At 40.3% G+C, this 14,894-nt stretch overlaps 1 protein-coding gene across 3 annotated transcripts in view; it reads right to left on the bottom strand.

The window, feature by feature from the left end:
- RFX3 (regulatory factor X3) overlaps window positions 1-14,426 on the bottom strand; it is a 127,063-nt gene extending 112,637 nt beyond the window's left edge. For 2 of the 3 annotated variants that reach the window (XM_040579437.1, XM_040579439.1), the window contains exon 1: window positions 14,201-14,300. The gene's annotated coding sequence lies outside the window, so the exon portion shown is untranslated. Of the gene's footprint in view, window positions 1-14,200 lie in introns of all 3 variants that reach the window. The other variant, XM_040579438.1, reaches the window with a different exon arrangement.
- Window positions 14,427-14,894: the final 468 nt, after the last annotated feature.

Raw genomic sequence — 14,894 nt, 5'->3', positions numbered from 1 at the left:
TTTGTTCAGCAAGATTTACACCACTTTAATTTCCTTGGTATTCACTTTAATCACTGACTTGTAGAAGTCAGACATGTAACCTTACTTGACAGGAACATTCTTAAAGACAAACACAGTAGAATAGAGGTACTTGAAAAAAGTACTGGTGTTAAATCTTTCAGGACATTTCAAGTCTCACTGTGCATTCAGTTTAGTTCAACTGGAAAAAGGATTTTTCCCAGGAAAAAATGCACTGCAAACACTTTATGGAAACTAATGTCCCTCTTCCACTAACATTCCTGAATTTGAGGCCAGTTTAATAACTTATAAGTAAAATCAAAATGCAAGTGTATCTGATTATTTAAATGCAGATACTTCATTGTTAACTGAACCAAATTCAGTGATTAAGGCATAAACAGATTACTTTCTAATACTGCCTTGATTATAAAGACTATATTTATCATAATTATTTATATATATATATATATGCCTTTGTTTATCCCTCAAGCAGTGTTGAACAAGAGCAAGAGATACATTAATTTTGCTATGGACTTTGGCATCTGAACGCCCCACAATGGTCAAACACCAGCCAAAACAAACAAAACTAAAACCAACAAACAAAAAACCTAACAGAACTACTTCACTCAATAGAAGCATTGATTCTGAAACTATTTTTCTGATTTTGTCAATAGTAGTTACTGCTATGCACAATTCCTTAGACCACTGCTCTTCATCTCCATCATTGCTATTAATGTTGTATTTCAAGCTATATGATAAAGCAAACATTTTTCTAAACAAACACTTCTTTACAGACACTGAGAAATGTTCATCCTCACTTCCTAAATCCTTTTTTGGACACAATCTGGTTCTTGTTGAAATTAACAGGAATACAGATGAGTAATAGGATAAAATTTTAGATACCTTCATCACAGCAAAAAAATCACCTCTTCAGATTCCCAGCCATCATATTTGTTGAATACCACTTACAAATCACCAGGCAGTTAGCCAAATATAGATCGTTTCATCAATGCCCCTGAACTGGTCTCAACAAAGCTAGGAAATTATCCAATTTATTTTAAAGTTTTAAATAATTTCCAATAAAAATTTTAAGTTTGCTGGTTTTCCTCTTCCACTGCAACAAAAGCATTAAAACCTGCAAATTAAGACCCTAATAAATACACACAAATAGAAGTGCACAGAAATGACAAATGGGGTTTGGTTTTGCCAGGCATTCAACTAAGGCCTTTCCTTCTTGTTTTTAAAATGGCTTTGTTCATAGTTCCTTTCTCCTGAAGAGACCGAACAAATTTGTTTGCCTTCTAGTGCAATTTTCTCTACTGCTATTATTTTTGCCTCTGCAGGGCTCCAGTGAAAATTCTGAATGTTTCATTGTAAAATATTTTATAAATAAATGCACAGAATCCAGTCTATGTATGATCCTGAGTTTGTGAAATCCAGGGGGGAAAGTGCTGGACCAAAATAACATAATGGTAGTAATGCACTGAAGCAAAAAGGAACACAAGAGTTCTGCGTTGTTAGGGATATTGTCTCCTGGGCACACAAACTATGTTTTTGTGATATATCTCAAGACAACTATGTTGTGATTTTAGCTCTAGGCCTAAGAAACCGAACTGGCCAAGAAGAAAAAGATCACAAACTAGATCACAGTCTAGGAATTTCTGCTGTAAAGAGTCACAAGTAAAATTATATTATAGTTCAGGCTGCCAGGGATCTCAGGAGCTCTTAAACTTCCTTCCCAAAGCAGGCTCACACTTGGCATCAGACAAGTTCCTCAGGGCTTCATGCACTCAGGGCTTGAAAATCTCCAAGAACCGAGATGTCAAAACCTCACTTGGCCCCAGCTGCATTGCTGGGCTGTCCTCATGGGGAAAAAGATTTTCCTTATCTCCAACCTAAATCTCCCTCGCTTCAACTTGTGAACATTGTCTATCATCCTTTCACCACGCACAGCTGTAAAAAGCCTGTCTCCATCTTGTTGATTACCTCCTCATGGATATTATGGAAGGCTGCTAATTTCAGGCATCCTAACAATCTCTCCTCCCAACTGAACAAGCTCAGGTCCCTCAGTGTCTCTGCACAGGCACATGTGCTCCAGCATCTGGCTGTCTCAGTGGCCTTCTGCTGAATTTACTCCCATTCACCAATGTCTTTCCCATAATGGCAGGACAGCGAGGGCAAAACTGGATGTAGACGTTGCCTAAGAAGTGCAGAGAGGGGTGGGATGGCAAGTTCCCTCAATTTCCTGCCTATACCCTTGTTCATACTGCCCAAGAGATACTGTTGTCTCCCCTATACTGCCCGAGCACGCTGACGGATCACGTTCAGCTCACTGACACCCAGGCCCCAGGGCCTCCTCCACAGTGCTGCTTCCCAGCCACTCTGTCCCAAGCCTGCAGTCTACAGACTGCCAGTTGAGGGTCTGTGAAGACCTGGACAACTGCACAGGACTGACCTTTTTGGTCAGTATGTTACTGTGGAAGTAAGTTAAAAAGGAGTCTTTTTCTCAGTGACCGCTTCCATACTAGATTTCACCAAGTAGCACAAGAATACCATGCTCATAAGAGATAATCTGTAAGTCTGTTGTAAGAAAAGATGCACTTTCTAACACTCTATGCAGGACATTTAACAGACTATTTAAGAAAATATACTTAATACAGAAACAGCATAATAACAGTCAATGATGTGAAAACCATCAGTTTTACCCATTGCCATAATGCAAGTAACTCCATTTGACAAGGGTGGATCACCTAGATTAAAAAGCAATTAAATTAAAAATAATAATATATTTTAATAATGTAATTGTATTGTTATATTTTAATAATATATTTAAAATAATAATTAAAAAGCAATGCCCTAGCAATGCCTAGGTGATTTTTACTCCTATAAAATTACCTGCCACACTTCTTTTGCTCTCTGAGGAAAAAAACCCAACAGAACCAAACGGGACAGGACACCACACAGCACTGAGTGCCCTAAGCATCTTCTGTTCCTTTGGTTTTATGGCAAAATTAACCTTTTCCATACTAACAGGTTAAATGCTCTCAGTAGAGTACATAAAAAGCTTTTGAATTAGTACATGAAAGACAGAAGTTCTGCATGTAGAATAAACATTTTTTAAAAACAAAGTATAAATACTAGCCAATGAGATCAACTTGTTGAGAGTTCAGAAGCACAGCTGAAAGTCAAAAGTTACACTTGTGACCAGGCAGCTTGGTTTACGGGGATGACACTGATCATTTTATTACAGGCCTTATCATACTATCAATTAATATCTCAATCTGCAGGATTAACACCCTATTACATTGTGAAGCCATTGTTAATGGCCAAACCCTGCTACATTGGCCTTCGTATACAACAAACTTTGGAACAACTACTTCTATCATTTCTGATCAAAACCTCCCCTACACACACCTTACCACAGATGACCAAAACATAACTTCCCATTTCCTATCTGCTTTTCTGCCTTGGACATTATACCTTTTCCCACATTATAAAGTGTGGGAAGAAAATCCTATACTTTATTAAAAACATCAGTTATTTTCAGTAGAGGAAAAAGAATGAACTGCTGGCCCCAATTTACCTTGTTTCAGTAGGCTACAGATGGTCAGCCTGCTGATGTTGAGCTTTCAAGAAAGTCAGCTGTGTCTGAAGAGTTACCATCCTTGGATCATAACATGTAACCAACAACACGCTATGATAACACAAGAACTTTTGAGCATCCCAAACTTACGACAGTGCTGAGGACACAAGCCATTAAGAGCTGCTGAGATTTACAGCACAGTTGTTTCAGGTTCCAACCATATAACCTAGCAGGTCATCCTGAAATCAAGCCCTGGAAACCCCTAAAAGGCAGTCTTCCACATGTAAAGTAATCCTAACACTCCCCTTCATGTAAGTTGCCTGAAATATGTTTGCGATGTCACAAGCTGTGACTCAAGACCACATGAAGAATACCTCTTCATTAGGTCACGAAAGTTGGCCACTGCACTGAAGTCATGACACGGTGTCTAGCTCTTCCTTTAAGTCATGAAATGTCAGTTTCTTCAGGATTCAATCAGGAGAAATATATACTCAACCAACAACAAGCAGTGAAGATACTTAACACCTTCAAGCCCTGTTAAGACACAAAACTTGACTCAGTAGCTCATACCAGGATCATGGCAAGTAATTTTACTATCTGAAATTTAAATCTTAGTAACAGTTGCCTCCTCAAACAACTATTGAGTTAAGATGGTATCTGAAATGTGCATATTCCAGACTGTACAAGTTCGTAAGGTTATCTGACTACTGACCATATGGATGGCTTGAAACAACAGCATTAAGAAACCTTCATAAAACAGCTCCAACTGAACATGCATAAACCCCCCAACCTTTAAAATACTAGTAAAGAGCTCTGTTCCATTAACCAGAATCACTGCTTGCATAATAAATTATGCTACTGCTTTGTAGGACCAACTCTAATTCTCAGCCTATTGCAAACAAACCTTCCCTTGGTTTGACATAAGTTTGCTAGTAAAGTATGCTTCAGTCACAAAACCTGAACTGTATGAACCAGCCTGAGGCTTGGAAAACCCTAAGTCTCTCATCTGCCCATAACTACAGACCCAGAGCACCAAAACCTCTACAAATTTACCTGCCCAATACTGTTCCTTGAAATACCCCATCAGGTATATATATATAATTTAAAAAATACTCCTCGCAGTACAAAGGAGTTAAGGAGTTTCCAGTTCTCGAAAGAGCTGGAGAAAACCAGAGCAACCCAAGACAATCTTCCATCACAAACCACCTGGAAAGCTGGGAAGAGACATATCACAAAGAGCTGAGCATTCGTCTTAGCACATTCACACTTGTTTCACTTCAAAACCCAGAATTTGAGCACAAAAGGATTTCCACAAAATAAAGGAATGGAGCTATATTTCTGTGCTACATAGCACCATTCTAAAACTAAGCATCTTTTACTTCTTAAAACAACTGTAAGGATGGTACAGCTCATGGAAGAGTTTTCATGCCTTTCAGAAAGTCCAAAGAAAAGTCCTCCTAGAAGTTATAGGGAATTGCTGTTACTATTACGCAGAATCAACTGCGAGGAAGTAAAAGTGTACTGGATTTTACATTTTTCCTTGTACTAAATCTGACAGAAAACAAGTAACTCTTCCATATTCATTTTATTATCAACTCTTTTGCAAATTGTAACTCAGTTGAAGTGGTTTAAGAGAGTAGACCAAATAAAATAGAAGTGAACTAAAAACAAACAGATACCCACATGTTGACAAGACCTTAGCTACCACATGCTCAAACTAGCATGTTGATTTCACCTCATGGCTAACAGCTAATTAGGCGAGTCAGCTACTATGCAGGTAGGTCAACTGCTCCTTACTACCCAAGGCTAATGTAACATTGCATACAGCCAGATCTTAAGGCAGAAGTAGTCTAAATAGTTTTCACAAATCATAAATTAATTTTATAAATGGGTGTCTGTACAGTTACAAATATTTAGCTAAACATTAACTTTCTATCACTCAACTAACTTTAAAATGTGTATGATCTGACAACTAATTTTAGATTTCTCAATCAGAAATTTTGAGTAAATTTAGTTTAAAATCGTGATTATATAACAACTCTTTTCCTAAAAGAAACACTTTGAAAATCAAGCATGGGTATTTAATTAAGGCAAGTAGAGTCATAGAATCATTTAGGTTGGAAAAGACCTTTGAGAAAGTCCAACCATTAACCCAGGACTGCCCAAGTCCATCACTAAACCATATTCCTATGCACCTCATCTACAAGTCTTAAACAGCTCCAGGGATGGTGACTCAGCCATCCCCTCCCCCCACCCCCACCCACCCCCCACCCCCACCCCCCCCCCCCCCGCAGCCTGTTCCAATGCTTCACAAACCTATCAGTGAAGAAACTTTCCCTAATATCCCATCTAAACCTCTCCTGGCACAACCTGAGGCCATTTACTCTTGTCCTGCTGCTTGTTATCTGGGATAAGAGACCTATCTTCACATCACTACAACCTCCTTTCAGCTAGCTGTAGAGAGCAATAAGGTCTCCACAAGACTCCTCCAGACAAAACAGCCCCAGTTCCCTCAGCTGCTCCTCACAAGCCTTGTGCTCCAGCCCCTTCCCCAGCCCCTTGCCCTTCCCTGGACACGCTGCAGCCCCTCTACGTCCCTCCTGCAGTGAGGGGCCCAAACCTGAACACAGGGTTTGAGGTGCAGCCTCACCAGTGCCCAGTGCAGGGGGACAGTCCCTTCCCTTGCCCTGCTGGCCACACTGCTTCTGACACCAGCCAGGGTGCTGCTGGCCTCCTTGGCCACCTGGGCACCCTGCTGGCTCATGTCCATCCGGCTGCCGACCCGCACCCCCAGGCCCTTTTCCAGCAGGCAGCTTTCCAGCCACTCTTTCCTGAGCCTGTAGCATTTTGTGGGGTTGCTGTGACCCAAGTGCAGGACCTGGCATTTCTCCTTGTTGAGCCTCATACAGCTGGCCTCGACCCATTGGTCCAGCCTGTCCAGATCCTTCTGCAGAGCCTTCCTGTCCTCCAGCAGGTCAACATTCCCACCCAACTTGGTGTCCTCTGCAAACTCAATGAGTTTGGGCTCATTCCAATCCTCCAGATCGTCAATACAGATACTAAACAGGACTGGCCCCAGCACTGAGCCATGGGGAACACGGCTTGTGATAGGCTGCCAGCTGGATGTAATTCCATGTACTACAACACTTCGGGCTCGGCCATCCAGCCAGCTTTTTACCCAGCGTAAAGTATACCTGTTCAAGCCAAGCACAGCCAGTTTCACCAGGAGAATACTGTGGGAGAAGGTGTCAAAGGCTTTACTAATGTCCAGGTAACAACATCCACAGCCTTTCCCTCATCCACTAGGCAGATCATCTTGTTGTAGAAGAAGGTAAGGTTCATCACGCAGGACCTGCCTTTCATAAACCCATGCTGGCTGAGCCTGGTCCTAGTTTTAAGGTAATTTTTTTTATTTCCTGTACCTTTCAAAATTTTCCGAAAGGTCCAAAGCAATTAACATTAAATTCCATTAATAAACACAGTATGTAAAAACTTAACTAGAAATACAAATTAACAACCCTTTGTGTACAAGAATGTGGAATAAGAAACATTCCCATCAACAAGAATGTGGAATAAGAAACATTCTTACTTCACTAAATCTTTAACTATTGTCTCTCCTGCTTATGTCAAGCTACAGAACAATAAAGAGGTAAGAATACAGCACGTCTAATTGGAAAAAAACCCGAATCAGAGCTCTAGATGAGAAATTGTGAAAACTTTCTGCAGCAGTTAAATAAAAGGTAAATCTCAGACAGAATATTACAAGGAATAATAGTAAGCTGAGATTTTGGTGCACTGGGTTTGCAGTTCTGTGATGAGAGATGCTTAGGTTTTACCCAAATTTATGAGGCATTTAACATAACACAGAAATGCTGATATTCACCACTCCTTCCAATGGCAAGAAAACTACAGTTACATTGTTATTTTTGCTTTCATCTACCTATAATGAGTAGACTAATTTACCTCCTTAGTAAATACTAGTTACTTTTTGTGGTTCAACTCCTCTGAGACTTGCACTGTCAAATTGCTCTCTCAGCTGTTCACAGTGCAGAACGTTACACCAAGAGATAAGGAACAAAAAGTTCACGCAATAGAATCTAATTTTGTTTAGATGAGGCTCTCCAGAAAAATAGCAACTTTTGTAAATGCTTTGTGGATAATTCGCAACAGGTCACAACAAAAGACATCAGCTCAAATTCACAAACCTGGTCATCTAATTCACTAGCAAGTAAAATTTTCATATAGTCGATCAACATCCAGTATCACTGTCAGATTAAAGGAGCTATGTAAACAAGAGTGCTCTCCCTTCTCCCCTCCCCAAATGTAGGTACACTGGCGCAGCAAGAGGGAAAGAAAATCAGATCACAGGTACTTCAGAAACAATACACAATGCATCACCTGAAAATTCAGCAGATATGAACTAGCTCATTGGAACTAAAAATACATTTCCAAATTTCAACTCCACATAAGCATAAAATAGCTATATATAATCGTAATAATTGTGTTGTAAGTAGGTCTGGCTCAGAATCCTATTAACTTTTTCAATTCTTTGTAAGAGAAGTATAGTTAACCCCACAGAAAAAGAAGTAACCAGACCACCTGAACTGAAGTAAACTGACTCAACTGCAACTGCACCTTTTAACAGATGTGCTTGGTTCTTGCCTTGCAAAGTTGCAGGATTTCACTACACTGATTTTAAGCACACACTTAAAAAAAAACCTTAAAATGCACACTTAGAAAACATCCCTGAGGTGGTGTGTAAGAGAAAACACAGCTAGATTAATTATTATGAGGTAATAAAACAGAAGAGAGAAGCCATTTACTTGGCAGATACATGGCTTTGAATCATTAGTTGTAGTGGCAGCATACAAAGCCTGAACAAAATCTAGATAACATAGTTTTTGCCTTAAAGACTTTATAAACTTATTTGAAATAAGTCTTTGACAAGAAGAAAATGAAAGAACTAAAGAAACTATTTACTCAGAGAATGTCTAAGAAGCTGAGGTATACTCAATGTACTGGGTCCGTGGGCAGATGAAATTACTTTTAAAAATGGTGCTAGGTATTTTCTTCCTCTCATTAATGAATAAACACATCACATGTTAAAAGTATGCTCAAATTTAGTGATTAATATACAATCTTTGGTGTTCCCATAGTACTGTCATGGATGTCATATAGGAACTTGAACAAGTAAGACAGGTTAGAAATAAGTTAGGAATTTACAGAGGAAGCTTGAATTGCTAGAATTTAACCTTCCAAGCCTCAATAAAATGTATATTGTGAAACCAAAAATTCCTGTATTAAATTCAACTTAACAATATAGTCCATTGTCTCTTCATTTTGGGCCACTAAATCTGGTTAGAAGACCAAAGACAAACAACTTGCCATGGTGTAACAGAAAAACCAACTAAAGACAGCTGTGCAAAACCAAGCAATTTAATGTGCACTATCCCAGCTCGTAGGTTTCCAAAGGGAAATTAAACTGAACTAGACACCATTATCCATCCACATGCACAAAAAAAGCATTGCCTTATTAGTCTTACAGTATATGGCAAAGCAATAGCTATTATTAAACTAGAGAAGTTACAATAATGAAATTATAATCTGTCTAATTTTTCTTTTGGGGGGCTTGGGGTTGTGGCTTTTCTGGGGGATGGGTTTTTTTTCTTTCCCAGAACTAGTGATTGATGGGAAAAAAATCTACCCTAATCAGCTAAAGCTCCTGTCTCTTTTGCAATTCAGAAGTAAACAGGTAAGCTTCAACTGCAGTTTCATCCAGGAAGAGTTTCAGTGAGAAAGGAAAACAAAAAACTAAAAAAAAAATCCATATAGGGCAAGGCATTCTTTAAAAAGAATTCAGCTCTAAATGAACAAGTTACATAAAATTTGAATATAGTTGAAAAATAATACATATAATAAATGTGACTCCAAACTGCATGCATCTCTCAGGCAAGTTCATCTAACTTTTCAGACGAGCAATAATTTAGCTCAATAAGCATAAACTGTTATGTCTGTATATCATATAGCTGAAATTTACACATAATTCTTTGTTCTCTTTCAATGAGCGGGGATTGTATTTTAAGTGTATGTATGCATACACACACACACACACACCCCTTTACACACATGGACATACTCAAATGTGGAACTGCCAATTTTTTCCATGATTTTTAGCAAAATATTGCCAAAATAGTAAGTTTACTATATTGCAATGCACAGGAAAAAGTAGAAAAAATTCAGTAAGATTTAGTCAAATCCCATATAAATTATCAGTGTATTTTGATGAAAGAATATTAAGAATTTTCTTTCCATTTTATATTTCAAATAGCATAGCACCCTCTGGTGCATCTAGTAGAAAGAAAATAACTAAGAACTACGAATAAATACCAGTCATTGTTATAAAAAAGACAATGTTAAAAAGAAGAAAAAAGGAACCCTTAGAAACAAAAAATGTCTAATAATAATTGGAAATAAAATTTCAATGTAATCCTTTCTTATTAAAATCTTTTATAACTAAGGAAGTTATAATATTGAATAATAAAATATTTTAAAAATTTAAAAACCACAGAAGTTTGAAACTACTCCTGTGTTCTTAATAATAGGCCATTTTTATTAAAAACATATTCTTACATGAAAAATTAAGAAAAAAAGGTAAGTAATTCAGTGAAACAAACTGTTACACCAAGCACTATTATCTGCTTTTGGTCTTGCAAGAATGAAAATTATTAGGACTACAGCTATCCACACAGTCATAAACCGCTAAATTTCACACCCAAATAGTCATATCTCCTTTATAAGTCCAATGAGAAAAGAACTAAAAACATGGAACACTTCAAACTCTGATATGACATGTTAACTATTAAAACACACCTAGTCATTGGCAAAATAATTTCCTAAAAAAGTATATTTTGCTAATTACAAAAGCAGAGACCATCACCTGCTTTAGGCAGCTCTTTTGTAAACCTCTGGAAGTTTCAACAATGCACAAGAAATGAAAGTGACACCTGTTTAAATCAGCCATCTGTCCCTAACAAACTAGAACTAGCCAAATCAGTATATGCACTCTCCTTAAATTTCCAAAGTATGGGTATACATAACACCTGTGGAAAAAGAGAAGTACTGCTGTGACTGACAACCAACTTTACCAGAAATAAATAATAAACTTGTGGCTAACAGAAAAACATCATTTTAAACATTAGCCCATTCATTTAAAAAATCTTAATCATGCTTTCAGCCCTCATTCTGACTAAGGAAAAAAAAATAAAGTAGTTTTATTCACAATTTAAAAACATGATCACTTTTGGTATTCTAATACATTCGTTTGACAGAGCTTGATTTTGAAATGGAACTCCAACTATAAGGACACTACCATACCACTGAAAGCTTATTATTTTGTTCTGTGTGTATTTGTGATGCGTTCACAACATGTTTCAACTGAGAATAATTTTTAAAAAGGACTTTTAAGAGTCGTATCTGATATAAAGGCTACACATTTTTTAAGTATTCCGTATGACAATACCTGCAGTTAGTAAGTTTTGGAGACTGCAGGTAAAAATAAAATTAATATGGAATATTTTAAGAGGGAAAGAAGCCTTTCATAGGAGGACAATGTAAAGCATGGAAACCAGAAACACTAGCTAGAACACCAAAAGGAACTGCAGTGATAAAAGATCACTGCATTTTTAGATACTTACTTACATTTCAAGTAGGAAAATGGTAACAGCCTTCCCTCTCTACGCAAAGTTTAGTAAATGAAAAGAAATGGCTACATTTATTTCTGTAGACAGTTTTGTGATTAACAAACTACTGTATCAGGCAGGAACAAGAAATGGGACAGTGCTAACAAAGCTGAACCTAATTATTAAATAAAGCACCCTGACTTTAAACTCTTTAACACCATTGTACCTTTGATTCCTCTTTTGTTTACCTATATTACTTTACTGAAAGGCTTTCTCTCCACAGTAGCACCATGTAGGCTAGCTCACTAACAGCACAACAAAGCGTATGATACAGATAGGCTCATTAGGATATGTTGAAACACAATTAGTTACACAGTCTGAAGTCATGAAAACCAATGAATTCAAAAAATAAAAATAAAAATGACAAGCCACCTCATTTTCAAACACCGGTTAGCATCACAAATACCAACTATTTTGATAGCTGTGGGCATTAGGGAATCAGAATGCAAAATCCAGATCTCCTCTGTGATCATTACAGTATTTCAGAGAGAATAAAGATTCAACAACATTAAAAAAAGTGATTACAACTGCACTATTACTTTCCAAATTGCAGTCACTGCCTAAAGAAAGCGTGGCTTAGTATTAAAAAGGTCTTTGCTTTCAGACAGTATGATGTACTTTTTGATCTGATTTTTTATGAAACATCTGTACAACTCCTCACAGAGTTAAAACAGAAAGTTTGTCTCGCAGCTGATGCACACACTTTCTTTTGCTACCCAGGCTCTGCATACATGTTCTGCAAAGACAGATTTCAACACCCAAGAAGGATTCCATTCCAAATAGTAAGTACTCTGTCCTGCTGTGAGAGGACTACTCAGGAAAGGCATGGTGCAGAACTGACATCTCTTTTCAACAATGGTAAATGACAGGAATGATTTCACAACCAACGAATCGCATAAACTACGCAATAAAACTAATAACAAATACATTAAGATTTAAATGCGCCATATAACTAATACAGTACCATAACTCACTGAAAATTCTTAATGCCTTTAGAAGTCATTTGACAGCAGGACCTAGAAAATCAGCATATGGTTGTATCTTAAGTAAAATCATAAAAAGATGACAACACAGAAACCTTTGGTCATTACTCAAAATAATGTATTTTCTAAGCTCCTGCCGGCCCATGAAATATACATAAAAAAAAATACAGATCCAATATGCGTTAGCTCAAGAAATGTTGGTATCAACAATGCACTAACTACTTAGCATGTTTTTTAGTTGATAGCTACTTGGAAAAACTGCCCCTGTCACATTCATTGGTAGATCCAATGTGAGACAAACAAATATATTGTTGAAATTGTAATGAGAAACCCTGCATTTTACACAGGGTTCTACAGATGTAAAAATAGAAAGAGCATAGATACAATTAAAATGTACGTTTTAGATTAAAAACAAGCACATCCTTTTTCCTAACTATTTTACTAAATAAAGCAATAAGGAAATAAGTCGTCACTTCAAGAAGAAAAAAGCTTGCCTCAACGACACATGATTTGACAGGTCAAAGGGGAGAGTGCAACTGGATATGGAGATTTTAAAAGAAAATTTCACTGCCATCATAGATGCCAAAAATTCACTTTTTCTGAAAGAATTTAAAAAGTATACAGAAGTATGATTTGATGCCACTGATGACACAAAGCTTTAGATTTTAATAAGCAATTACAAAAAAGGATGAAGAAAACAAGCATTTTGGAGTGAAAAAAATGCAAAACATTCTCATTAATAACCCAGTTTCTACTACAGCTCCTTGAAAGGTACAAAGCTGCCTCTTCCCTCTTTCTCAAATGCACTCCTGAAAGAGCAGTAAAAATACTATTTCTTGTTTTGTCCTTTCTTTGCTGCTCAGTACGAACTCAGTCAATACCCTGAATTTCCTTCATTATTGAGAGTTTAAGGAAACTGAAATGGATTCTCTCCACATGAACGTTAACTCACCGTGCATAATCTACACATGCGATGTTTCATACTACACTGGTTGTATGAAAGCATCATTTAAAAAGGAGTGCAAGAAAAAAACCCTGCTACTCGGTGTATGGGTGAGGGTACTGAATAAACAAAAAAGCACTTCACAATAGAAAGAACATACAGCTTGCACTAAAATAAGCAGCAAATTGAATATGAATAAAAGAGCTACATTGCTATGTAAAGCACAGTAGAGTGATTGCTATGATCGACAGCACATGAGCATGATTAAAAAAATACAGCAAGTTCATAAAAATCTGCAGCATTTAGTAGTCGCATCAAATCCGAACAAGGCCCCTACAAGTGAAGGGGGGGGGGGGGGGGAAAGCCCAGCTCTTGGTGTGCTACAGGATCCGTCTCTAGCTGCATCCTTCCTCCCACCCCCAGTTTTCTTCGGGTGTGAAGTAAGTAACCTCAGACCGTGGCCGGAGCCTCGTTCCTTGATGTCCACATTCCCCCGTCCGTGCAAACGAGTGACCAAGTAAGATGCATACCCACCGCATTCAAGCAATTGTCCTGGAAGTCCCAGAAGCGTGCCTCCATGCCCATCATCACCAAGCCTCTCTTCCTCCTCACTTCGCACCGCGGCCAGCTCCCTCCCCGCCCGACAGCCCGCCCCATCCCAACCGCACCGCCGAAGCACGCCCTCCCCACCCGCCGCAAAGTCCACCCAGCGGGGCCGGGGGCGGGGGTCGCGGGGGGCGAGACGGACGGGGAAGAGGGACGGAGAGGGGGAGATGGCGGAGGCAAGCGGGGGAGCCGGGAAGGCGACCCACGTCCCCCTCACCGCTGCGCAGCGCAGCGAGCCGCGCAGCCCAAGGGAGCAGCCTCGGCCCGGATGCTGCGAGGAGGGGTGAGGCGGCGGCCGGGGGAGGGCGAGCGGAGGGAGGGCCGGCCTGCGCCCGACAAGCATATTCACCTGGGCTGAGGCGGGCTGTGGTGGCGTTCCCGCTGTCGTTGCTGCTGGAGGTGGCTGCTGTTGTTGTTGTTGTTGTTGTTGTGGGTGACGATGAGGAAGGGGGTGAGGAGCAGCAGCAGGAGGAGCAGGAGGAGGAGGAGGAGCAGGAGAGGAGCGGTTGTTGTTGATGGGTAACAGTCGCCAGGACTACGGTGACTATGGCGCTTGATTCACAAGGCAACGGTTGCTATAACTCACAAAAGGGAGAGCGAGCGAGGGAGGAGGAGGCGGCGGCCCAGCCGGAGAGGCCCGGAAGAGGCGGGGCCTGCCCTAACGGACGGCGCCGGGGCGGGCGGGAGAAGCTCAGCCGGGCCGGGCACCGCCTGGGCTCTGGCGCCGCGCCGGGGCCGCCGAGGCGAGCGGGCGCGCGCAGGTACGGCGGGCAGGCGGCCGGCGGCGGTTAGCGGCGCGAGGCCGGCGGCGAGGGGCGTGGCAGCGCGGGTGCTGCCTGGGTCGGGCCCGCGGCCGCCTGACGCCATTTCCGGCGGGCGGGGAGGAGGGGGCTCGGCTGCGGCGCGCTGCCGGCGAGGGGGCCGCACAGCGCCCGGCGGTGGGCGAGGGAGCTGCCGCCAGGCGGGACGGACAGGAAGTTAGGCCGAGCGGCGGCGGCTCTCCCCCGCCTACCGCCGCCTGTCACAGGCGCCCCACGCCTCCT

Source organism: Falco naumanni, chromosome Z (genome assembly GCF_017639655.2).
Source record: "Falco naumanni isolate bFalNau1 chromosome Z, bFalNau1.pat, whole genome shotgun sequence".
NCBI lineage: Eukaryota > Metazoa > Chordata > Aves > Falconiformes > Falconidae > Falco > Falco naumanni.
Note: the sequence above shows the minus strand (reverse complement) of the source record. Positions and strands in the feature narration are given on the sequence as shown.